Consider the following 27,698-nt stretch of genomic DNA (forward strand, 5'->3'; position numbering starts at 1 on the left):
TGGCATACAAGCAAGATCCATGCTCCACAGGTTGAACAGAACATCCACGAGCAAACAGAATTACACACAGGAGCTAAACACAATGAAACAAATAGCAGAGGCAAATGGTTACAAGCCCCATATGATAGAGAAGTTAAACCAACAAATTTGTAAACGGAAAAGGTACGAACGCACAATCCACACACAAAACCTAGCACAACAGACGAGTAACATAACACGCAAACAATGACCACATGCAAGATACAACAGTGCAACAACACACTCAGAAAACAAAGTGGCACATACTCACCTAAAATAACAAAATTGTCCACAGAATAGGCAACGTATGGAAGAAACAGACTTCAAATAGGATACAGGACAGACAACACAACACAAAAAACTCAGAACATAGGAGACACCCACAGATAAATTCAACATATCAGGAATATATGAAGTCACTTGCTACACTTGTCAGTCAGTACACAAAGGACAAACGTGCAGGAACTTTAAAACAAGAGAATCGGAACACCTCAGAGTCCTAAAAAGTAACAGCACCCCTTAGCCATTTGCTAACCACCTAATAGCCCATAACCACCACCCAACTGCAATAGCAACAGATTTAAAAACACTGAAATCCAGCCACAGCCTGTACCACAAACTAACAACAGAAGTGAACTTCCACATACAGAAGGCAATAGAAGAAGGCAAACAAAATAAATACTCTACACGCTGAAAAGGCACATCATTTAACACATTAAAGGAACTTTACAGAAAAGGCAACACAAACAGCAAAAGGAGCTTACACACACACACACACACACACACACACTCACGGAAAAAAAGAGAGATAAAAGTGAACAAAATTCAAATTCGGCGCCAAACTATCTCGGGAACAAATGAATGTCGACGTGATTAGGAGAGACAACAACTTAGTGCTTACCGCGTTTTGCGAACTGAAAAGGCGTTTATAAAGAAAGAAATTTCAGAAAGTATACTTAATTTGTGTGTGCAGCTCCCTCGGAAAGCTAAAGAAGAGGGATGAATCACAACAAAACGTGACTAATAACAAATATATAGGTAAAAATTTTGCCGAACCAAAATCACGTTTTTAGAAATCAAGGGACGTGTTAACTTGCTGACAAAATTCACACTTACATCGTTTGGTTTGCACATGACAAACTACCAACGGTGGACCCGGTACGGATGGTCCATGCAATGTAAACTCAGGGTAATAACAAAAACGAACAAATACTGTTTTTAGGCCTCATTTTGTTAGATCAGTTACAATCTAAAATATGTTCACTTTTTACAGTTTTTCAATAAACAAAAGCCACTGATGATAGCACAGAGGTGCCGAAACATGTTTGAATTACAACAAAAAACAGTGTTTTGCATAAAAGGTGGAACCTATATGTAATAATTGTGGTTTACAATATTTTGAATAATTATTCACCGAATTTAAAAATTTAAAATGCTGTCGTAATATATTCATAAAGAGGCATCATCTTATGTCAAAGGTTTACCACAGTAGGATAAGTGTTACAGTCAGCAATGTCCTGGGGCAGCATAACTACGCGAAAACACCCAGACTGTATTCATCCAGTATCTGAGAATGGGTGCACTTAGTGACTACCAACAAATGTAGCATATAATACAAAACTTTTGCGAAACTTTTTCTCGCTGACAAAGCGACAATGTTTATCGATTCCTACAATTTCATTGTGAAGAATCATATTATTATTATTTTCCTTCCTCTCGTTCTTTTCTTTTTCTATATATAGTCCTCAGCTCGTGGTCTTGCGGTAGCGTTATCGCTTCCCGCGCATGGGGTCGCGGGTTCGATTCCCGGCGGGGTCAGGGATTTTCCCTGCCTCGAGATGACTGGGTGTTGTTGTGTCGTCTTCGTCATCATTCATCCCCATTACGGTCGGAGGAAAGCAATGGCAAACCACCTCCGCTAGGACCTTGCCTAGTCGCCCGTGCGGGTCTCCCGCATCGTTCCCTACGCTCCTCGGAGTATGGGACCTCATCATATATATATATATATATATATATAAGTTATTTTGTACCAGCGATTCTACTGGGTCACAAACAAAACATGTAGAGATAGTCTCTTCAATTTTTTTATCTCTATATATTCATCGATCTGTCTCTATAAGTGCCGGCTGGGGTGGCCGAGCGGTTCTAGGCGCTACAGTCTGGAACCCCGCGACTGCTACCGACGCAGGTTCGAATTCTGCCTCGGACATAGATGTGTGTGATGTCCTTAGGTTAGTTAGGTTTAAGTAGTTCTAAGTTCTAGGGGACTGATGACCTCAGCAGTTAAGTCCCATAGTGCTCAGAGCCATTTGATTTTTTTTGTCTCTGTAAGTGGTAGCGGGCGGACTTATGACGACTTCCGCCGACTGAATATTGTTAAAAAAAATTATATTCCAATTGTACATTAAAAAACCTTATAAAAAGTTATCGAGATAGCAAAGCTTATTCGTACATTGGCGACGACGTCTGCTCATCTCTCCGCGATGCGCTGAGAATACTGCATCAAGAAGATCGAGTCAGACAAGAATAATTTGCGTGAGCAGAAGAGGGGCGATCCGGAACCAGTATTGTCATACCAAGCTCTATGCACAATGGCGGTAACGAGAAAGAGAAGTTCGCAAAATTTAAATACTGAATAAGTGTATTTAATATTGAAGGTCTGTTTATACACTCCTGGAAATTGAAATAAGAACACCGTGAATTCATTGTCCCAGGAAGGGGAAACTTTATTGACACATTCCTGGGGTCAGATACATCACATGATCACACTGACAGAACCACAGGCACATAGACACAGGCAACAGAGCATGCACAATGTCGGCACTAGTACCTATCGCAGCAATGCAGGCTGCTATTCTCCCATGGAGACGATCGTAGAGATGCTGGATGTAGTCCTGTGGAACGGCTTGCCATGCCATTTCCACCTGGCGCCTCAGTTGGACCAGCGTTCGTGCTGGACGTGCAGACCGCGTGAGACGACGCTTCATCCAGTCCCAAACATGCTCAATGGGGGACAGATCCGGAGATCTTACTGGCCAGGGTAGTTGACTTACACCTTCTAGAGCACGTTGGGTGGCACGGGATACATGCGGACGTGCATTGTCCTGTTGGAACAGCAAGTTCCCTTGCCGGTCTAGGAATGGTAGAACGATGGGTTCGATGACGGTTTGGATGTACCGTGCACTATTCAGTGTCCCCTCGACGATCACCAGTGGTGTACGGCCAGTGTAGGAGATCGCTCCCCACACCATGATGCCGGGTGTTGGCCCTGTGTGCCTCGGTCGTATGCAGTTCTGATTGTGGCGCTCACCTGCACGGCGCCAAACACGCATACGACCATCATTGGCACCAAGGCAGAAGCGACTCTCATCGCTGAAGACGACACGTCTCCATTCGTCCCTCCATTCACGCCTGTCGCGACACCACTGGAGGCGGGCTGCACGATGTTGGGGCGTGAGCGGCAGACGGCCTAACGGTGTGCGGGACCGTAGCCCAGCTTCATGGAGACGGTTGCGAATGGTCCTCGCCGATACCCCAGGAGCAACAGTGTCCCTAATTTGCTGGGAAGTGGCGGTGCGGTCCCCTACGGCACTGCGTAGGATCCTACGGTCTTGGCGTGCATCCGTGCGTCGCTGCGGTCCGGTCCCAGGTCGACGAGCACGTGCACCTTCCGCCGACCACTGGCGACAACATCGATGTACTGTGGAGACCTCACGCCCCACGTGTTGAGCAATTCGGCGGTACGTCCACCCGGCCTCCCGCATGCCCACTATACGCCCTCGCTCAAAGTCCGTCAACTGCACATCCGGTTCACGTCCACGCTGTCGCGGCATGCTACCAGTGTTAAAGACTGCGATGGAGCTCCGTATGCCACGGCAAACTGGCTGACACTGACGGCGGCGGTGCACAAATGCTGCGCAGCTAGCGCCATTCGACGGCCAACACCGCGGTTCCTGGTGTGTCCGCTGTGCCGTGCGTGTGATCATTGCTTGTACAGCCCTCTCGCAGTGTCCGGAGCAAGTATGGTGGGTCTGACACACCGGTGTCAATGTGTTCTATTTTCCATTTCCAGGAGTGTATTAGTGCTAGTTAAAGTTCACTCAGGATATGTGTACCTTCCAATTTTTTTCAATTATTCTTTCAAAATTTCCCTTTTTTAATTGTTTAAGCAGCAATTTTTAATCAGTTTCCACTACATATTATATTTTATTCCCACCGCCACTATTCATCATGTAGTAAAAATGCTGCGTCAGGCATGACGTTTTATTTTATTACTTCCTTACTACCAACTCTACTCGCGACACATTTTCCAGACAGTATCCACATACACCAATGAATATATCTACAAAGTTATCTCATACTACGGTACGTAATTCAGAAGGCACGACGTCATAAACACCGACATGCATTGAAAACTAGTTTTCGCTTGAAACGGAGCGAAAATTACACATACTACACTCATCCAGCGTTTGATAATGGGTGCACTTAGCTACTTCCAACAAATTTTAAACAGAATGTTAACTCTTTTGTAACTTTTCTTCTCGCTTAAGAGCTTAATGTTAAATATTAAACACAGTATCTCATTTACAAAAAACACTACTGGCCATTAAAATTGCTATACCAAGAAGAAATGCAGACGATAAACGGGTATTCATTGGACAAATATATTATACTAGAACTGACATGTGATTACGTTTTCATGCAATTTGGGTGCATAGATCCTGAGTAATCAGTACCCAGAACAACCACCTCTGGCCGTAATAACGGCCTTGATACGCCTGGGCATTGAGACATACAGAGCTTGGATGGCGCGTACAGGTACAGGTGCCCATGCAGCTTCAACATGAGTAGTGACTGGCGTATTGTGACGAGCCAGTTGCTCGGCCGCGATTGACCACACGTTTTCTATTGGTGAGAGATCTGGAGAATGTGCTGGCCAGAGCAGCAGTCGAACATTTTCTGTATCCAGAAAGGCCCGTACAGGACCTGCAACATGCGATCGTGCATTATCCTGCTGAAATGTAGAGTTTCCCATGGATCGAATGAAGGGTAGAGCCACAGGTCGTAACACATCTGAAATGAAACTTCCACTGTTCAAAGTGCCGCCATTGCGAACAAAAGGTGACCGAGACGTGTAACCAATGGCACCCCATACCATCACGCCGGGTGATACGCCAGTATGGCGATGACGAATACACGCTTCCAATGTGCGCTCTCCGCGATGTCGCCAAACACTGATGCGACCATCATGATGCTGTAAACAGAACCTGGATTCATCCGAAAAAATGACATTTTACCATTGGTGTATCCCGGTTCGTCGTTGAGTACACCATCGCAGTCGCTCCTGTCTGTGATGCAGCGTCAAGGGTGACCGCGGCCATGGTCTCCGAGCTGCTGCAAACGTCGTCGAACTGTTCGTGTAGATGGTTGTTGTCTTGCAAACGTCCACATCTGCTGACTCAGGGATCCAGACGTGTATGCACGATCCGTTACAGCCATGCGGATAGGATGCTTGTCATCTCGACTGCTATTGATACGAGGCCGTTGGGATCCAGCGCGGCGTTCCGTATTACCTCCTGAATCCACCGATTCCATATTCTGCTAACAGTCATTGGATCTCGACCAACGCGAGCAGCAATGTCGTTATACGATAAACCGCAATCGCGATAGGCTACAATCCGACCTTTACCAAAGTCGGAAACGTGATGGTACGCATTTCTCCTCCCTACACGAGGCATCACAACAACGTTTCACCAGGCGACGCCGGTCAATCGCTGTTTGTGTATGAGAAATCGGTTGGAAACGTTCCTCATGTCAGTACGTTGTAGGTGTCGCCACCGGCGCCAACCTTGTGTGAATGCTCTGAAAAGCTAATCATTTGCATATCACAGCCTCTTCTTCCTGTCCGTTAAATTTCGCGTCTGTAGCACGTCATTTTCTTGGTGTAGCAATTTTAATGACCAGGAATGTAATCACAAATTTGAAGCTGACATAGGAGTTCGATTCTTTAAGGAATCGGGGATTTACTGGTAGCACACCTAATTATCTAATGTGTCTTTCCTGTTTAAGACAGGATCGCGCGCCTACAATTATATATCGGGCGTTGCGATCTGATACTGAAAATTGCAATTTTGATTAGCTTGAAATGATTATGCTACCAAAATATTCCTCCACGTACTGCTCCAAGTTTATTTCAACTTTCAGGAAGGGTGGTTGATTCAAGAAACAGTGTTGGTCAAAAGCACCAATACTCATTTCAGTGTATTTTCGCGTAAAGTTCAGAAAGAGAGCACGCCATCCTACGAAAATCTGCGAAATCGGAACTTGCAAGACAGTGGCAAAAATGACAGCAATTTCACCAGTCGGTGTCCTCTCAAGCAGTAACGTCCTCCGTATCATAGGCCCTGGGAAAATCTAAAAAACTTTTCTCAAGACAAGCCGCCAACTCTGCAGTGTCTTCTGAAACTTTAGTATCTCAGAGCTGTATTGCCATTTCTTTTTCCCGAAAGCCAGGAGACGTTTAACAGCTAAACACACGTTTCTTACGGTGGTCTATAAACTTACCTCTTGCCGGCAGACTCCATTGTCTGGAACCAATGCCTGCAGCTCGGCAAAACAAATTGGATTCGTGCAATAAACTACACAATAGGCCGAGTGCCAGTATATCACTAACCGAGGTGGCTTTCCGAAGACAAAGCGATGGCAGCTATACTTGTCGCTTCCCCAGTCACAATTCTGCATAGGCCGCATTCTTTCGCCCCACAACGGGCAGCTTTCGCCATGCTACTTGCGACTCCTATCCCATATCCCCAGTGTTGCTCAGTTCTAAAGCTCACCCAGAAAATCAAATAATACAGGCAGCACAAGCTTAAATTAAAGCATTTTAAAAATGCGAAATGAAGGCAGCACGTACAATGACTGTAATCACATTAATTTATCTAAACTTTAGATTGATAAAGCTTTTCTAACTCACTCCCATCCAGTCGAATTATCTGTCATAAATAAATGAAAAGGGAAAGCCAAATGTCTGTCGATGTTTGGAGTGAACAAAATAGGAAGTCATGTGTACTTGAGAAGAACCAACATAATATTTAAATTTTTTACTTAAGAAAAAGTTAACGTGCAGAATAAATCAGAGTGTTATATATATCTTCTTCTCTTGCAGTGGAAGTGTTTCGGACGTAAGTGAGTTTAACAACTGATCCTCTACCTTGTAGTTGTTGGGACATCAAAAAACTAAATATTTTGAAACCAGTAATAAACTTACCAATGGCAGGGAATACAAAAATTTCGTTAGCAGAAACTATTACATTTTGTGCAGTTTACTGGAATCCAGTTTCGTATATGCGCATGAATCTTATATATGCGTTGTGAATACTAATTTGCCAACGAAGCAGATTTAAGTAGCGGTTGAACGTTTGAAGAAGAAAAAAAAAAGACTAAATGCAGACCTAGTTTGTGCATGACAGAAGAGAATGAAGAAAAACTGAAGGTTATATTTAATAATTTTATAGCGCTCGACCTCATTATATCAGGTAGAACAAGTATGGGGGAGGAAACTGTCTGTAGATTTGTTTCAGGAATCATCATATTCCTTACTAGTGACTTAGAGAAATAACGGAACACTCAATTCAGGATGCCTGGTTTAGGATACGAACCCCACTCTTCACAAATACGAGCCCAATGTCTTAGCCATATCATAGAAGATAATTTACAAGATATAAAATCGAGGTGCGCAGTTAATATTGGCAGCATCTAAACAACCTTTACGATTTAGAATATAGGTCTACAAACTATGATAATTTCAAACGTGTAAATGCGGGGTGGGGGGGGGGGGGGTTGCAGTTTTCTTCGTTCGTGTCTGCCTACTTTTGAGAAAAGTATGTTTTTCACTTACTTTTTTCCATAGTGGGAGGTCTCTGCTTTCTGTGTTATGCCTTACTCTCTTGGCTCACTAACTTGTACAATGAGCTTGTGCCAGGGCGTCTTCAAGCAGCTGGAGTGCTTTGTAGGTTATCAGGCTGTTAAGTCCACCCACGTGCACTACCCATCAGACAAGCAGCTAAAAATTAGAATTTCTGCCCGACGAAAAACCTCTGGTTTACATGTTACAATTCTCTCCAAAAATTAGCTAAAAAGATTGGAAACTGATGTACATAAAAATATAAATGCTTTTATGAAGCAGTCCTTTGGTGTGGGTCATGGAACGCATGGCCGTCCTTTCTGTTTAGTGATATATGACATATGTACAGATTATGATTGTGCTGAGACGCGTATATTAAGTAATTTGAATTTTTAAGAAACAGTCTAAATTGGGCGTCGTGGGTTTCATACCAAAATGGATTCTTAGGTATCTTCGCCGAAAATTATACAAACTACTCATATATCAGACTACTGCACGCGTGTGTGGAACTGACCTTAAGCGTCAGTCACCAGAACAGTGGAGCCGAACGCGAATAACCACGGACTTATTTGACTCGCAGAACAGTGTCAGATACACTGCAGAACGTGAACTGGCATGCCCTCAACAAACGTAGCATAATTTTTGGCAAAAGTACAGTCGCCTGCATAAAAAAGTACGCCCTCGATGTACGAGGGCGTGCTGAGACGTAATGCCTCCGAATTCTTTATGTGAAAGCCATTCAAGGTTTTTAAATAAAACGAACATTTTTTTTATTTATGAATTTGGCCAGCTATGGACCGCATACAACTTAAGACTTATGGTGTTTCTTTTTCTTCCTTTCTTCCCAGTACTTCATTTTCTCGCCAACTGCTCGTCTCTGTTCATCTGTCCACACTCTCTTGGGTCGAGGTTTTGGGTCATCTTCTTCATAGTTTGCGTTTTCTATCTGTAGCCTGAACATTATTGACATGATACGATTTTATTCTTCATGTCTACGTATTTGCAACCTTCTGCCGCAAAAGGGCTCCGAATTGTAGCGAGTAACGTAATTATGTCGGTGCGGGAGAAACAGTGTGGTGTAATCGAGTTTCGAATTCGAAGAGTTCGTCCATTCATGGAACACTCTCTCCTTCAGCATGTCAATATTAGACCACATACGAGTGCCGCGAGATCTGAAAAAAAAAAAAAAAATGGCTCTGAGCACTATGAGACTCAACATCTGAGGTCATCAGTCCCCTAGAACTCAGAAATACTTAGACCTAACTAACCTAAGGACATCACACACATCCATGCCCGAGGCAGGATTCGAACCTGCGACCGTGGCGGTCGCGCGGTTCCAGACTGAAGCGCTTAGAACCGTTCGACCACACCGGCCGGCGATCTGCAACAATCCAACGCCTTGGATTCAGCGTATGGATAATCTTCCACACAGTCCATATTTAACCCCATCCGATTTTCATCCGTTTCGAAAAGGACACCTTCTGTTACTTTACTTTGACAGATATCATCCGGTGCAGTCAGAAGTGAGGTTGTGACTCTGTCAACAAAGTCAAACATTCTACAGCAACCGTGTCAACAAAGTGGTCTCTCGTTGGGAAAAATGTGTTCGTCTTCAGGGTGGCTACGTTGAGAAATAAATATGAACGCATAAAGGATAAAGATGTAGAACGTCAATGATGTTTGTTTTATTTAAAAACCATTAAGAGTTTCCGTACAAAACATTCGTAGGCAATACTTTTCAGCACGCCCTCATACGGAACTACATGACTCTTCAAGCTCTTTTGATATTCTCCTATCTCACACAATCTCGTTGCGGCTACGTGCACAGTCAACAAGGTCCGTGCATAGATAATGACACAGTTATCTACAGTGTTCTCATATAGTATCATATCGGATGACCCTGACCTACCGTACTACTCCTCGTTTTCCTCTTTCCTGGGTAAAATGAGTTTGAAGTGTGTTTCAACATCTCATTGCCTGGAAAGTACTGAAATCTAGTGAAAACGAGGTTGTAATTGGAAAGATGGTACAAAATTAATGTCGCGGAGAGAAGCTCCGGAGCAACCATCTTCATTTTCTGAAACGTTCTCGAAATGTTGTTTGTTTTGTTTTGTTTGAGGGCCCAAAAACAACTCGGGTCATACGCGCCCATGTCAGAACTGTAGAACACGAAGACAGAGAGCGGAGTTAAAAACGACTACACATTAATCCCAATCGAAAGAAGAGAATACAGCTAAAACAGGGACATGGAGAAATGTCTGTAAAATACGCCATAGAGAAACGGATGTCCTGAATTAAAAATTAAGTGTAGCGTTGATTCGATGACGTCATTGAGCAATGCGCCCTATTCTGACAGGATGAACGACACACAAACAAAGAAAGAGGAATGGTGTAACGTAGTGGCTATGCTTAAAAATTCATTTTTAGTGAATCTTTATTGGTTCAAATGGCTCTGAGCACTATGGGACTTAACATCTAAGGTCATCAGTCCCCTAGAACTTAGAACTACTTAAACCTAACTAACCTAAGGGCATCACACACATCCATGCCCGAGGCAGGATTCGAACCTGCGACCGTAGCGGTCTCGCGGTTCCAGAGTGAAGCGCCTAGAACCGCTCGGCCACACCGGCTGGTGTATCTTTATTCTTCATATTTTATATACAAAAAAAACATATCTGCTTCTATTTTAACAGCAACATATATGATTTTTTGAACGTGAATAAATTATTTGCTCGGAAATTATTACAAAAAACACATCTGACTACTTTGTTTGATGTTGGAAAGATACGAAATGGAGGCAGTAACTGACAGAGACAAGTTTGCAGCGTGTCCCCTACGTTAATCAATCCGTACATTGAGCAAGCACCAGAGAAGTGCTACCCAAACTCTGGGCAATTACTTTCTGAGGGCTAAAATAAAATTTTCTGAGTGGTAAAAACGAAACTGTTCGATTATGTTTCTGTCAAGAAACTACATTATTTTTAAAAGACCATTATTATTATCACTGTTTCATAAGACTGTAACACTGATTATATAAGTTACTAATAACAACCTTTTTTTTCAAATACTAACACGAACGCTTAGCAAAATGTGGTGGCAGTTACAGCTTGTGAATCGAATGTATGAACAACGTCTTCCTTACATAGCGCAACGATTACACGCTTACTTTGTACCACGTATCTGTCGTTGTGGTCTTCAGTCCCGAGACTAGTTTGATGCAGCTCTCCATGCCACTCTATCCTGTGAAAGCTTCTTCATCTCCCAGTACCTACTGCAACCAACATTCTTCTGAATCTGCTCATTGTATTCATCTCTTGGTCTCCCTCTACGATTTTTACACTCCACGCTGCCCTCCAATACTAAATTGGTGATCCTTTGATGCCTCAGAACATGTCCTACCAACCGACCCCTTCTTATAGTCAAGTTATGCCACAACTCCTCAGTTATATTCAATACCTCCTCATTAGTTATGTGGTCTACCCATCTAATCTTCAGCATTCTTCTGTAGCACCACATTTCAAAAGCTTCTATTCTCTTCTTGTCTAAACTACGTATCGTCTACGTTTCACATCCATACATGGCTACACTCCATACAAATATTTTCAAAAACGACTTCCTGACATTTAAATCTATACTCGATGTTAACAAATTTCCCTTCTTGAGAAATGCTTTCCTTGCCATTGCCAGTCTACATTTTATATCCTCTCTACTTCGACCATCGTCAGTTATTTTGCTCCCCAAATAGCAAAATTCATTTACTGCTTTAAGTGTATCATTTCCTTATCTAATTCCCACAGCATCACCTGATATAATTCGACTACATTCCATTATCCTCGTTTTGCTTTTGTTGATGTTCATCTTATATCCTCCTTTCAAAACACTGTCCATTCCGTTCAACTGCTCTTCCAGGTCCTTTGCTGTCTCTGACAGAATTACAATGTCATCAGCGAACCTCAAAGTTTTTATTTATGAAAATGACCTCTTAGAATTGCAGGTAGTTCCAGCAATGGACCAGGAATTGCTTCCTCATTTACTTCGCAACAGGTAAACGAACTATTGACAGCTCAACACAACAGCAATTACGTAATGGGTACTACATTGTTGTAGGACCTGAGCAGAATTTTATTATTGTCAGTGGCGGTGGTGGTCAGGAAACAAAAATTGCATTCTGAAGTCTTCCCGTCTCTGTCAATTCAGAACTAAGGAGTCCAGCAATCACCCGATTTACAAACAATATACTCCAGAATGAGATTTTCACTCTGCAGCGGAGTGTGCGCTGATATGAAACTTCCTGGCAGATTAAAACTGTGTGCCCGACCGAGATTCAAACTCGGGACCTTTGCCTTTCGCGGGCAAGTGCTCTACAATCTGAGCTACCGAAGCACGACTAACCGCCGGTCCTCACAGCTTTACTTCTGCCAGTATCTCGTCTCCTACCTTCCAAACTTTACAAAAGCTCTCCTGCTAAGCCATGTCTCCGCAGTATCCTTTCTTTCAGGAGTGCTAGTTCTGCAAGGTTCGCATGGAAACATCCTCCAGGCGGTGGCTAACCCGCGAAAGGCAAAGGTCGTGAGTTCGAGTCTCAGTCGGGCACACAGTTTTAATCTGGCAGGAAGTTTAATATTTCAATTTATATTATGTTATGATACCAAAGAGGCTGCTGTGTACAGGTTGATTTGAAATGAGGTATAGGGACGGTATGGATGAAACAATTGAAGCTAGTGAGAGGGGTGATGCAGAGGGAGCGTGTTTAGTAACAAGTCTCTACCCTCAATGTTGATAGTTAGCTTTCTTTTCTGAGAAGGAGGTGCAAGTAGCACTCGTGAGGCACTGAGAATTACTTCATCATTCTATAAAAATGATTGGTATAAAAGCAATATCGATTGTCTCATTGACTCATTAGTTCATGGTTGAATAATGCAGTTACGAATACTAAATATCATTAATCTTTCTTCGTTTTAAAAATAAAGGTGTTCTAAGAAAATTCTTTATGATTCTAAGTTTACTTAGGCGCTAATGTTGATGTTTTGTAAGGTGAGGGGTAGAGAAGAGGAGAGGGGAGGGTACTAGTTAATATCTGGTTACACTCACGGATAACGGTCTCAAAAAAGTTGGTAACCACTGAAATAGAGGAAAATAGGAAGAAATTACGTTTCAAGGAGAAGAAATAAAAACTTTGACGTTTACTTGTGACATTATAATTCTGTCAGGTAAGGCAAAGGGCTTTGAGGCTCAGACGAACAGAAAGGATAATATCATGAAAATAAATTACACTTAAATCAGGCGAAACTGAGGGAAATAGATTAGAAAATGCATCAATGGCAGTAGGAGACTCGTTTAGCAATGTAAGCAGAAAGATAAGTTACGACAGTAGAAGGAAAGGGAATATAAAACGTAGGTATCTAGTAGAAATTAAAGTTTTCCAAGAAATGAAAAAAAAATATTACACATTCAATATAAATTTTACTGCTATGAAGTCATTTCTGAAAGTACGCCACTGGCCATTAAAATTTCAACACTACGAAAGATGTAAATAACGGAATTTTACATTGTTCGTATACAGAATAGAGGCTAAAATACATAATTACATTTGTAGGTAGAGATATACTGGGTGAGAAATTTGAAACACTGAGCTGCCATCACTGGCACCAACAGCTCTGACTGTATCATCGAGTAGAGCTGAGCTTGGATGACATATGCAGGTACGTTATTGCACGCTGCTATAGCTCTACGCCAGGGTTCATCAGCTATAGTGGCTGGCAGCTATCCATTATCAGATAAGGCTGTGGAAATCAGCATAAAGGCATTGATATTTGTAGGAAAATTAACATCATCGTTTGAAATAGTTGCGCAACGTATATGCAATAGTATGAGTTCCAGGATACCGACAAATGCAGTCAAATGGTATCGGTTTTGATGTCAGTAGTACAGTATATAACAAGACATCAACGATTCAGATGGTAGAGAGTGGAATTCGGTATAACGGCAGTCCTCTCTGTGTGGTGTTAACGTGTCGTACGTGCCTTTCCTACAGAGAGGAAACAGACACTTTGCTGACGGTGTGTATCGAGTACATAAACCACGATCGTGATAACGCCACGAGGAAAGCCGTTATCATGTGATAAAAAAGCAAAAATCGGCGCGTACAAGGAAACGGGACTCTCTAATCACCAAATCGCGAAGAATTTGAACCGTTCTAATATAGTGATTGATACTTTCGTTAGATTGGGCGCGCAATATGAACAGAACGGAAAATATGAGCAAGTAGAAAATTATCTGAGTCAGTTACTTTTGCACAAAACAAGGGCCACAAACCGTTATTCTTCTCAACTTGCCAGTAACTGCCTAACGTGTACGATAATTTTTGTCACATGACGAGCATCTTGCGATATTTACAGTGCCTGTGTTATTGCGAATTACGATGCAATGTTCCTTTGGTTGTGCATGATGTCCGAAGGTTGGTTGGTTGTTTGGGGAAGGAGACCAGACAGCGTGGTCATCGGTCTCATCGGATTAGGGAAGGATGGGGAAGGAAGTCGGCCGTGCCCTTTCAGAGGAACCATCCCAGCATTTGCCTGGAGTGATTTAGGGAAATCACGGAAAACCTAAATCAGGATGGCCGGACCCGGGATTGAACCTTCGTCCTCCCGAATGCGAGTCCAGTGTCTAACCACTGCGCCACCTCGCTCGGTCTTGATGTCCGAAGGCACAAGCACTGCGACGACTACGTGAAAGTATTCGCCGTTGCGAATATGGACAACCATCAGCTGTATAATGGAATGACGACAACGAAAATTTGCGCCGGACCAGGACTCGAACCCAGATTTCCCGAATTACCGCTCGCGATAATAGGAAAATTCGGGTTCAAGTTACGGTCTGGCACAAATTTTCGTTGTCGTCATTCCATTATACAGCTGAAACCGGATTTCTCGGATTACCGCTCGCTATAAGCGAGAAATCCGGGTTCGAGTCCCGACTCTGCACAAATGTTCACTGTCGCCATTCCATCATACATCTGATGGTTGTCCATATTCACAACTGCGAATACATTTCAATCATCTTGCATTCAAGAAACGACTGCAGAACCTGATCTTCCACCCAAACATAAACGGGCTGGATTGGAGTATGCTGAAAAACATGTCATGGACTTCAGAATGGGATAAAGTGATGTTGAGTGATGAGGAGAAGTTTCATTTGGATGGGACAGAGTGATTTCAATATTATTGGCATGATCTGAGAACAGAGCAACAGGTAAGAAAGAGCAGAAATTTTGGTGCTGGAACTGTTATGATTTGGGCATCCTTCTGCACTAAAGGTAAATCATCCATTGCTTGGCTAAACGCTGGAATGAACTACAACATATACACTAAGATGCTAGAGATAGAACTGATCAGAATGTGTGAGTCGAGAAGATGAAAGTCCAATGTTTCGCGAAGATAAAGCATCTGTGCATGTTTCTGCTCCAATCAAAAAGTGGTCTGAAGATAAAGATATCGCTCTTACCCTGGCCGGCACGTAGCCCAGCTTTGAGCCCCATGGAAAACCACTGAGGAATTCTTCCGAGATGTATTTTTCGCAATGGCAATTTCAATGCGTATGTGAGCTGAAAAGAGCAATACGAGAAGAGCTGGCGACAATGTCACTGCAAGAACTACAAACCCTAACAAAATCAATGCTGAAGAGAATTTTTGGGGTAATTTGGAGGAACGGAGGTTGAACACAGTTCTAACATCGCAATAGCAGAACAGGACAGTGAGTGCCTACATACACATTTCCATCTAGGAAATGCAAACGCTTTATTTTGTTGCTCGTTTTATGACAGAAACTATGGAATTCTGTCATGACTGTTTACATCTTATATGTACCTAATACTTTCACAATAATTTCGATACATTTATACTTCGGACATTGTGCTATTAATTTCGTAGGAAGCCTGCCTGTACATTGATTTCTAAATACTGTAGATGTTTTCAGTGGCCGAAAGATATGGGGAACATACAGGCCACGGCAGCTCTCGAAGGCTCTCTGTACGGAGATTGGTCAGTGCAACACAATGACATGCGGAACTGCATTATCTTGTTGAAGGGTAAACTTCACCACCAGCCATACCATGCCATTAATGTAATGGTTTCTATACAAATTGGCAGGTCTTTCACTGGGTGAGCGACGTGAAGTGTTTCCCCATCCTGCAAGAAAAAAGTGGGTTTCCACATAGTTGCGCTCTTCGAAAGCAGGAATCACATGCTGTACAAGAAGGTCTCGATAACATGCAGACATTATGGTTGTGAATCCACATCAGTCACATATAGCAACCGCTATGTGTCATCGTGCAGCACAACACGCGTTTTAACAGTATCCCAAATTCGGCAGTTTTGTGTATTCACCGCACCCCGTAGTGTAAAATTTGTCTCGTAACTCCATAAATATAGTCCGGCCAAATGTCATCAACTTCAAATACCAAAGAGCAAATTCGGAACGTTGCTGTGGATCATGAGGATTCAGTTGGTGCACCGTCTGGACCTGGTAAGAGTATCAGCGAAAAATAAGACTGCAAAACTTTCTGTACTGTTGACAATGCGATGGATAATTCTCGTGACACTGCTTGAACATTAGCACTATCAGGGCACGTGCTGCATGGTCAGTTACAGCAACAGAAATTTCGTCAAAAACTTCCTACGGGATAGGACGCCTTCCTCTACCACGTGCCACATCAAGCTCACCCTTATTTTTGAGTTTCATTATCATCTTCCTTAAACCATTTAATGTCACTGGGCCTCTCCTCAAATCTTTCATTCGGCGGTACTGTCTCAATGCAGCACTGTAAATTGTTGCCCTTCATATAAAACAATTTCACTAACAGCACACCGTCTCTCTCTTCTAGGTAGCCATACTGTTCACTCACGTCATGACTTGTCAAATGACAGCATGGATGTCATACCGTCATACAAACAGCGTACAGCGCCAGATTTGCACCCGGTGGCCAAAATCGATATTCATTTTTTTCCAGCATAAATTGGTTCCACATTAATGCATTATCATATCCACCAAGTTTCGCTACCATACGGAAATCACAGCCCACAATTGACCTTGATGAGTAGCTGCACTTAAATTATAACCACCTGGTAGATGGGGTAACTACTACCTGTTTTGTGCAATTGTGCTGAAGTGCTTACCAGTGTGGTCTCTGGGTCCTCATTGTCGGAAGGAGGCAGTCAGTGAATCTCATTAGGAAGGGTGTAGATCCTCCTGGGAGCTGGGCAGTTTTCGTGGAAGTAAGGCAGCAGCCTGATTCGTGCTTTTGTCGGCAGGACTGGCACCTCTCCCAGCCCTGAGCAGAAGGCACCGAGCTGCCACTGCTGCCCCAGACAACAACTGAGCTTGAGATTTTTGCCTATTCAGTTGAGACATCAAAGGATGAGACACAAAGACTCTAGATGAACGATGTGCGAAGGTCCTTCGCTTTCGCTTCAGTACTTGGTGTACCATGACGATTTGAGAAGAAGGGGCAGGATGGTAGGACATCTACACTCCTGGAAATTGAAATAAGAACACCGTGAATTCATTGTCCCAGGAAGGGGAAACTTTATTGACACATTCCTGGGGTCAGATACATCACATGATCACACTGACAGAACCACAGGCACATAGACACAGGAAACAGAGCATGCACAATGTCGGTACTACTACAATGTATATCCACCTTTCGCAGCAATGCAGGCTGCTATTCTCCCATGGAGACGATCGTAGAGATGCTGGATGTAGTCCTGTGGAACGGCTTGCCATGCCATTTCCACCTGGCGCCTCAGTTGGACCAGCGTTCGTGCTGGACGTGCAGACCGCGTGAGACGACGCTTCATCCAGTCCCAAACATGCTCAATGGGGGACAGATCCGGAGATCTTGCTGGCCAGGGTAGTTGACTTACACCTTCTAGAGCACGTTGGGTGGCACGGGATACATGCGGACGTGCATTGTCCTGTTGGAACAGCAAGTTCCCTTGCCGGTCTAGGAATGGTAGAACGATGGGTTCGATGACGGTTTGGATGTACCGTGCACTATTCAGTGTCCCCTCGACGATCACCAGTGGTGTACGGCCAGTGTAGGAGATCGCTCCCCACACCATGATGCCGGGTGTTGGCCCTGTGTGCCTCGGTCGTATGCAGTCCTGATTGTGGCGCTCACCTGCACGGCGCCAAACACGCATACGACCATCATTGGCACCAAGGCAGAAGCGACTCTCATCGCTCAAGACGACACGTCTCCATTCGTCCCTCCATTCACGCCTGTCGCGACACCACTGGAGGCGGGCTGCACGATGTTGGGGCGTGAGCGGAAGACGGCCTAACGGTGTGCGGGACCGTAGCCCAGCTTCATGGAGACGGTTGCGAATGGTCCTCGCCGATACCCCAGGAGCAACAGTGTCCCTAATTTGCTGGGAAGTGGCGGTGCGGTCCCCTACGGCACTGCGTAGGATCCTACGGTCTTGGCGTGCATCAGTGCGTCGCTGCGGTCCGGTCCCAGGTCGACGGGCACGTGCACCTTCCGCCGACCACTGGCGACAACATCGATGTACTGTGGAGACCTCACGCCCCACGTGTTGAGCAATTCGGCGGTACGTCCACCCGGCCTTCCGCATGCCCACTATACGCCCTCGCTCAAAGTCCGTCAACTGCACATACGGTTCACGTCCACGCTGTTGCGGCATGCTACCAGTGTTAAAGACTGCGATGGAGCTCCGTATGCCACGGCAAACTGGCTGACACTGACGGCGGCGGTGCACAAATGCTGCGCAGCTAGCGCCATTCGACGGCCAACACCGTGGTTCCTGGTGTGTCCGCTGTGCCGTGCGTGTGATCATTGCTTGTACAGCCCTCTCGCAGTGTCCGGAGCAAGTATGGTGGGTCTGACACACCGGTGTCAATGTGTTCTTTTTTCCATTTCCAGGAGTGTATTAAGACACCGGGGAAAACATCACTGGCCATTAAAATTGCTGCACCACGAAGATGACGTGCTACAGACGCGAAATTTAACCGACAGGAAGAAGATGCTGTGATATGCAAATGGTTAGCTTTTCAGGGCATTCACACAAGGTTGGCGCCGGTGGCGACACCTACAACCTGCTGACATGAGGAAAATTTCTAACCGATTTCTCATACACAAACAGCAGCTGACCGGCGCTGCGTGGTGAAACGTAGTTGTGATGCCTCGTGTAAGGAGGAGAAATGAGTACCACCACGTTCCAGAATTTGATAAAGGTCGGATTGTAGCCTATCGCGATTGCCGTTTATCGTATCGCGACATTGCTGCTCGCGTTGGTCGAGATCCAATGACTGTTAGTAGAATATGGAATCGGTGGGTTCAGGAGGGTAATACGGAACGCCGCACTGGATCCCAACGGCCTCGTATCAGTAGCAATCGAGATGACAGGCATCTTATTCTCATGGCTGTAACGGATCATCAGCTCGGAGATCATGGCTGCGGTTACCCTTGACGCTGCATCACAGACAGGAGCGAGTGCGATGGTGAACTCAACGACGAACCTGGTTACACGAATGGCAAAACGTCATTTTTTCGGATGAATCCAGGTTCTGTTTACAGCATCATGATGGTCGCATCCGTGTTTGGCGACATCACAGTGAACGCACATTGGAAGCGTGTATTCGTCATCGCCATACTGGCGTATCACCCGTCGTGATGGTGTGGGGTGCCATTGGTTACACGTCTCGGCCACCTTTTGTTCGCTTGACGGCACTTTGAACAGTGGACGTTGCATTTCAGATGTGTTACGACCCGTGGCTCTACCCTTCATTCGATCCCTGCGAAACCCTACATTTCAGCAGGAAAATGCACGACGTCTGGTCAATGGTGGTCTAGCAACTGGCTCGCCACAATACGCCAGTCACTACTCTTGATGAACTGTGGTATCGTGTTGAAGCTGCATGGGCAACTGTACCTGTACACGCCATCCAAGCTCTGTTTGACTCAATGCCCAGGCGTATCAAGGCCGTTATTACGGCCAGAGGTGGTTGTTCTGGGTACTGATTTCTCAGGATCTATGCACCCAAATTGCGTGAATATGTAATCACATGTCAGTTCTAGTATAATATATTTGTCCAATGAATACATGTTTATCATCTGCATTTCTTCTTGCTGTAGCAATTTTAATGGCCAGTAGTGTAATTTCTGTGGCACTTGAGGGAGCTGTAGGAGGCAAAAACTGTCGAGGAAGTCAGAGATTGGAATACATCCAGCAAATAATTGAGAAAAAATGTTGCAATTGCTACTCTGAGATGAAAAGGTTGGAATAGGAGAGGAATTCGTGTTGGGCCACATAAAACTAGTCAGAAGTCCGATGATCCCAGAAAAAAAGAATCGAACTGAGTCGCCCTGCCACCATGCTTGGCGGAAAGAATCAGACCAACCGATGGGACAGTGCTCCAGCCCAGCAACAACTTCTTCTTTGTGATATTCTCGTTCGTCAAACTGGCAATGGAACTGAGACGTCCCCGTCATATAGAAATTTTCTGAAAGTAGAGTTGTGAAGGGAGATTAGTGTTTCGTGGCCATGCGATCGCCTTCCGCCGTGAGTATCGTTTGTCTCCTGGTCGTCGTTTGTTGCTGATGGGCACACAGTTTGCTGATTAACGGAAATGTAGTGTCACAATTGTGGTAGTACGATGCATATTCCGAGCAGCTCGTTCCTTGCTTACTTTGCCACGCGAGTTGTGTTGCTTAGTTTGGTTATGATTTGTAGCGCTTTATTATATTGTTAACTTTGATTTCGAGAGCTGCCCAGATTAGCACACCTTGTTGCGCTTTTTCCATACAGTCTTCCACGTTTTTTGGTACTCCCCACAGTGTTATAGTCATTTTTGTAATTTGATTTAAGTTTTAGAGAACTTATTCCGCTGCTGTTTTTTACTGTGATTTTTGTCAGTTATTATAAAAAATAAATACCTGTTAATTTAGTCTTGACTTGCGCCGGACCAGGACTCGATCCCAGATTTCCCGAATTACCGCTCGCGATAATGGGAAAATCCGGGTTCAAGTCACGGTGTGGCACAAATTTTCGTTGTCGTCATTCCATTATACAGCTGAAACCGGATTTCTCGGATTACCTTTAATTGTCCCACAACTTTTCGCTATTTAGACGACCAACTAATTATGTGGTGCACCCTTAAGCTTTTGCTTCTCACTGTGTTGGTGTTATCGTTGTGCACAATGGCCAAACTCAGCGATCAGTTATAATATGAGTTCAGAGAAACGAACGAGCACTGCACTCACATGTTATGTATGATCAAAGATTTGTTTTATAACAAGCATTGCAACTACGCTCTTCGACTCTGATCCAAAACAGGGTCCCAACTATCAAGCTGAACGTTAGACTGATAGATCGGATAACTAGGTATATGACTCGAATGGGTCGAAAAGGGCGCAACGTTGGTTGGTTGGTTGGTGTGGGGAAGGAGACCAGACAGCGTGGTCATCGGTCTCATCGGATTAGGGAAGGATGGGGAAGGAAGTCGGCCGTGCCCTTTCAGAGGAACCATCCCGGCATTTGCCTGGAGTGATTTAGGGAAATCACGGAAAACCTAAATCAGGATGACCGGACGCGGGATTGAACCGTCGTCCTTCCGAATGCGAGTCCAGTGTCTAACCACTGCGCCACCTCGCTCGGTAGGGCGCAACGTTACTAAACGAAACTATGTTGATAATCCTATCCTGGAGTATCAAGGAGTAATTAATCTGGGAACGGAGGAAACGATGTTTGGGGGCGGGGGGTTAGGTATTGTTGTGGGTGTCCAAGGTTTTAACACAGCGAGCAGGCTCAAATGATTTAGGGTAAGGTACAGTAGCTACGCCGATAGGGAAAGTGTAGAGAGATGCATCAACCTGGTCTTCAGAATTATAACTGCAACATCAGCGCTACGTACTAACTTTTGTTTGATTTTTTTCCATTTACAGCTATTGTCTTTTCTTTACTTTCCGAAATTTTCACATTGTTGTCTGTGAGAATGTTTTGAAGCCTGTATGCAGATTTTTACAATTCATCGTTGTTCCTAGTCACTAATATTTGCTCGTCTGCAAATAATAATGTTACGGAGCATGTTTTCAAAAATGGTTCAAATGGTTCTGAGCACTATGGGACTTAATATCTGAGGTCATCAGTCCCCTAGAACTTAGAACTACTTAAACCTAACTAACCTAAAGACATCACACACATCCATGCCCGAGGCAGGATTCCAATCTGCGACCTTAGTGGTTGCGCGGTTCCAGACTGAAGTGCCTAGAACCGCTCGGCCACTCCGGCCGGCAGCATGTTTTCCTTAGTTTTTGCACCAGTTAGTTTTTTTCCCTCTTTCTGTTTCTGGAATATTTGGCCCGTTCTCTTACAAAATTTCTATTTCTTTCTTTGTGAGATTCTCAACGAGTCACCGCCTAGAAGATTGATTGAGGATGACGTGCAATAGATGCAACACACTAAAATTCCCACTCAGACGTTGAATGTGTTTATTTACAATCGCAGTTTATTATTTTATTCTGAAGTTACAGCTCGCCAGGAAGTGCGTCAATGCATAGTAATCCCTCATACGAGGATGTCCTTCTCGCGTGCGCAATATTTTTGCGGATTTCACGTTTCATGCATAATGAAACAGGATTCCTCGTCGTCTATATGAAATAGCGTAGCGTTTCATAAAACTATTACTGTCGATTCATGCTAAACGGTATTATTTATCTTTATGCGTATACCAGGTGTGACATTATTATTCATATACATCTGCATCTACCTAACTATTCTGCAATTCACACTTAAATATTTGACAGAAGGTTCATAGAACCGCTTTAAGAACGTTTCTCCCTCGAATTCACATGGTAATAATGAACACCTAGCCGGACGGGGTGGCCGAGCGGTTCTAGGCGCTTCAGTCTGGAACCGCGCGACCGCTACGGTCGCAGGTTCGAATCCTGCCTCGGGCATGGATGTGTGTGATGTTCTTAGATTAGTTAGGTTGAAGTAGTTCTAAGTTCTGTTTGAACCAATGAACATCTAAATATTTTCAGGTGTGCACTGATTTCGCTTGTTTTACTGCGTCATTTCTCCCTATGTAGGTGGGAGTCAACAAAATATTTTGGCATTTGGAGGAAAAAGGTGGTGACTGAAATTTCGAAAAAAGATCTTGTCGCAACGAAAAACACCTTTGCTTTAATGACTACCACTCCAACTCGCTTATCATATCCGTGACACCGCCTCTTCTAATCGCTATAAAACAAAACAAGCTGCCCTTATTTGAACTTCTTCAGTGTCCCATCTAGAAAGTATCCTATACCATACAGCAGTGCTCCAGAAGAGGATGGACAGACGTAGTATACGCAGTCTCTTTGGTAGTGCTTCCAATATAACACGGTCTTTGGTTCACGTTCCTCACGAAACTTTCTATGTCATGGTTTAACTAAAGATGATCGTAATAGTAATCATTAGGTATTTAGCTGAATCAGCGACCTTTAAATACGTGTGATTTATCGCGTAACCGAAATTTAAAGGATTTTTGTTGGTACTCATGTGGAGAACCTCACACTTTTTGTGGTTTAGGGTTAATCGCCACTTCTCGTATTCTCGTGTCTTGCAGATGTTTTATCTAAATAATTTTATAGTTCGTTTTGTTTTTCTGATGACTTAACATGAAGATTAAGAACAGCATATAATACGAAGTATCTAGCTAGGCTCATATGACGACGACGTCCTCTTAAGAGGTTCAAATGGCTCTGAGCAGTATGGGACTTAACACCTATGGTCATCAGTCCCCTATAACTTAGAACTACTTAAACCTAACTAACCTAAGGACATCACACAACACCCAGTCATCACGAGGCAGAGAAAATCTCCGACCCCGCCGGGAATCGAACCCGGGAACCCGGGCGTGGGAAGCGAGAACGCTACCGCACGACCACGAGCTGCGGACCCTCTTAAGAGGACTTCATAGTAAGCTGTTACTTGGGACGGATACAACAACCGAAATGGTGATCGTAAATAAACACATTGCTAAAAGTGTAAGTGGAAAAAGTTGTCATTTCTAAAATTGTTGATCTTTCCAGACAATGTAAGGAACACCTTCGAATTCATTCTTACTGGTTTGTCTGGTCTGATGTTAGAGAGAGCCCGGTGGTCTTAATTAGATCAAGTTAAACAAATAAAAGGCACTCTATATGAAAAAGAAAGTGCTGATGCAGTAGGTCTGGATGTTCCCACAATTCATACGAATGCAGCAGATTCATTTTTTGACATTAGGTTGGGCAGAAGGCCACTAATAACAACAACCCACTTGTAAAAAATTTATTCATTTACACGTTTTGAGTATAGCCCGTCATCAGATTACCAGATAAAAGGATATTATACAGGTTATCGCGTCACATGATTTCAATCTTAAGTTGAGCACCAATGTTCTAATGGTTCTAATGGCTCTGAGCACTATGCGACTTAACTTCTGAGGTCATCAGTCGCCTAGAACTTAGAACTAATTAAACCTAACTAACCTAGGGACATCACACACATCCATGCCCGAGGTAGGATTCGAACCTGCGACCGCAGCGGTCGCTCGGCTCCAGACTGTTGCGCTTAGAACCGCACGGCCACTCCGGCCGGCAGGACCAATGTTAAGCTGGAGAGAAATTCGCCTTATGCAGGAAACCATCTTATAGTTCTGTTATTACCCAATCTTGTTTCAAGACTTTACGTCCTATATTCTGTGGGAATTTTTGTTTCTTTTTTTCCCCACACGACGCTACTGGTTATGTGCGCTGTGAGTTTTTTTTATCTACCAGCGTACACAGCTAATAGCATCCTGTGAGAAAGAGCAAGTGCTGCAACATGTTTGGGTAACAATAAAACTATAAAACGGTGTCTTGCATAAGGCGGAATTTCTCTCCAGTTTTTCTTAGCAGGCACGGAAAATAAGGCGAGCCACAACATCCAAAAGATAATTGCCAATGTGAATACTGAAATCATGTGACACGATACTCTATATTAAGTACTTTTATCTGAGATTCTAGTGACAGGCTATTCCCGAAACGCGTAAATTAATAAGTTTTAACAACAAGTTGGCTGTTGTTACTAGCGCCCAAAAAGAGGTGAAAAAGTCACTATGGGCAAGACTCGCGTTATCGGAGCACTTCATGGCGACGAGATGGTGAATGCGCTACACTTACGACACTCCATCTCCAACATCGGGCAGGAAATAGGCTTTTCAAGTGCTGCCGAGTCAAACGTGTACAGTGAGTATCTCGATTTGGGCGAAGTCGTCGCCGCCAAACAGCCGTGAGAAACGTGTTAACGACAGAGGTACCCGTCAGCAATCGTGAACCGTAACAGCGGACAAATGAGCAGCAATGTCCTGTCAGCACAATGCTGGGTAACAACAGCTAGTGACCAGCCACACCTTCCAGAACCACTTCCTCCTGTGAGGAGACAGAACCCACCACCCACGCGCGATTATCCGTTTTATCCAAGCAAAAGGTATAGACATTAGCATAATTAGCATGGGCGTTGCACATCTTTGAACGCTCAAATAACGGAGACGGAACGCCTGGACTGAAGTTGGTACGCACCAATGGCAGGGTACTAGTATGTCTGGAAGCACAAGAAGCCATTCATCCTGATTTGCAACATGGGGCAATGTTACGGCGGTCATAACCTTTTAACGGTTGACGATAAGTGGAACGTAAGTTTGTTCGCTTACAGCAAGTCGCTGGTGACCTCTATCTACGGCAAGAAAAAGCGCTAACCAATCGGTTCTGTGCTACGATTGCTTAAAGAATTCCAATTACTCGTATTAAAATATTCCGGACTATTACGCCGTGGTCAATAGAATTTTTTGGAGAAACGCAAGAAACGAAGAGGTGTTACCATCTGTTATACAGAGAGGCTTTAAAGATTGTGATACACACCTATAACTTCAATCGGAAGAAGAAGCTGTACCATGAATGGTATATGAAGTTTGAGGTGGCAGGCCATTAATCATAACGCAAACAGCAGCGATTCCAAAATACTTTCCAGGTGCTGTTCCCAAATTACTTATACATCTGTCGATGACTGCTCTAACCTCACTTCATCCACCTGTCCTAATACCTTTTTGAGTGTGACCAAATTAGTACTCGTCGTCTGCCCTAAACGATTTAAATTTCAATAAAGTGAAGAAGGCATAGCTGCATTAGTTTGCGCTTAGATTTTTGATGTTGTTGAAGTTTTTGCCGATGTCTCCCAGGCTGCTGCTGCTTCTTGTGCAAGTTTATACAAATAGGCTCTGGTAAGAGTTTTGACGCTTGTCTTTAAATAAAAAGTCTTGACCATGATGTCTTTTTCCACCATGTATTTGATTTCCAAATTCTGATTACACTTTCACTACTGGTTATAATATTTATATGAATTAGTGGTGACAACAGTTTTTAGAGCGCCCCCCAAAGCACGTCCACTTCCTATCATCCCCGGCAACCAAGTGCGCCGTCTCTCTCGTAAAAACTCCAGGTTCAGGCTGGGGTTGTCATTCCGGGTTTTGTTTGCAAGCTTCTGACGCAGGTTCATACAGTCAGAAAAACTAGAAAAATGTGAAACTTACATGTTGACAATAATGTTTATAGTAACTATTGGTGTATATACGAGAATATGAAGTTTACATTGTTGACAATGGTATACTTAATTTGACTTCGGTGTGTTTTCCACTATGATTGTCAGACAGGTGTTTTGCAGTTTTGTGTTTTTCTGCAAATAGGTTACGGCTGTTTTATGTTCCGTATCAGGATTCACAAATACTAAAAGTAATTTTGGCGAGAACAGTTTTGTGAATCAATGATGCTTTTTAATTCAAAATTATGACGCAATTTTCATATATCAAATTTTTCTCTTTTCTGTTTGCGATAGAACAACCAAAAACTAGGAAGCATTTCAGTTTCTTTGTCTCCTAAGTTTTCGGATGCGACATAAAGTTCCAAAAGATGATTTAATTAATAGTTTTTATTTTTTGAAACATATAGTGTGAGAATAAACCATCTGAGCGGAAAATGTCGAACATTGTATGGCGGCTCAGTAAATTTTGGAACACATACAATATTTGCATCAATGTACTCCAGGGCGGAACAGGTTTCTGGTTCTAACTGTTGCGAGGAATCCAAATGTCGCATTTCTGCGAACAATGCAAGTAGTGTGTACATAGCGTATCACAGATTCTGTTTTCATACAACTCTCTACATTGTAATCTACAGCTCAGCTATTTCTTGCACAAATCGCTGTCCAGATATCTATATACAGATTTTCCGTCGTTTACATAAACAGCTTGATGTTATTTCCGGGATGGTTCCTTCGAGAGATTCCTTTCCCGAATCGACCTTGTGTTCCTTCTGAGGACCTCACCACCGATACGGCGTTAGAACGTAGTTTTCCTTTTCTGTTTCACTTCTGTAAGTAATGTTACTACCTGGTGATGTAGAAAAATGAAGTTCAACTACTAAGTATGCATATTTTACGGATGTTACGCTCTGTGCTTGAGAGTAACTATATGATCAAGTAGTGAGAGAAACAGAGATATAAAAGGGAGGAGGGGGCGGGAAGAAAGGGCGACACAGAGGGATTGTGCCACTTAAGCATGTAACTTACCGTGCATGATTCTGCTGCGGCAGGCATCTGCCTGTGACGGTTCGCGAAGACGCGACGGCAGCGCCACAGAGCCATAGCGGTGTTCGGGGTGACACAGCGTCGGCTCCCATACTATAAATAGACGCGTATTTTCG

The 27,698-nt window shown here is 43.8% G+C and overlaps 1 long non-coding RNA gene across 1 annotated transcript in view; it reads right to left on the minus strand.

Moving 5' to 3' along the window:
- LOC126188172 (uncharacterized) overlaps positions 1-27,692 on the minus strand; it is a 61,836-nt gene extending 34,144 nt beyond the window's left edge. The window contains exon 1 of the long non-coding RNA XR_007537827.1: positions 27,565-27,692. This is a non-coding gene — a long non-coding RNA (uncharacterized LOC126188172). The remainder of the gene's footprint in view (positions 1-27,564) is intronic.
- Between the last annotated feature and the right edge of the window lie 6 nt (positions 27,693-27,698).

Source organism: Schistocerca cancellata, chromosome 5 (assembly GCF_023864275.1).
Source record: "Schistocerca cancellata isolate TAMUIC-IGC-003103 chromosome 5, iqSchCanc2.1, whole genome shotgun sequence".
NCBI classification, from domain to species: domain Eukaryota; kingdom Metazoa; phylum Arthropoda; class Insecta; order Orthoptera; family Acrididae; genus Schistocerca; species Schistocerca cancellata.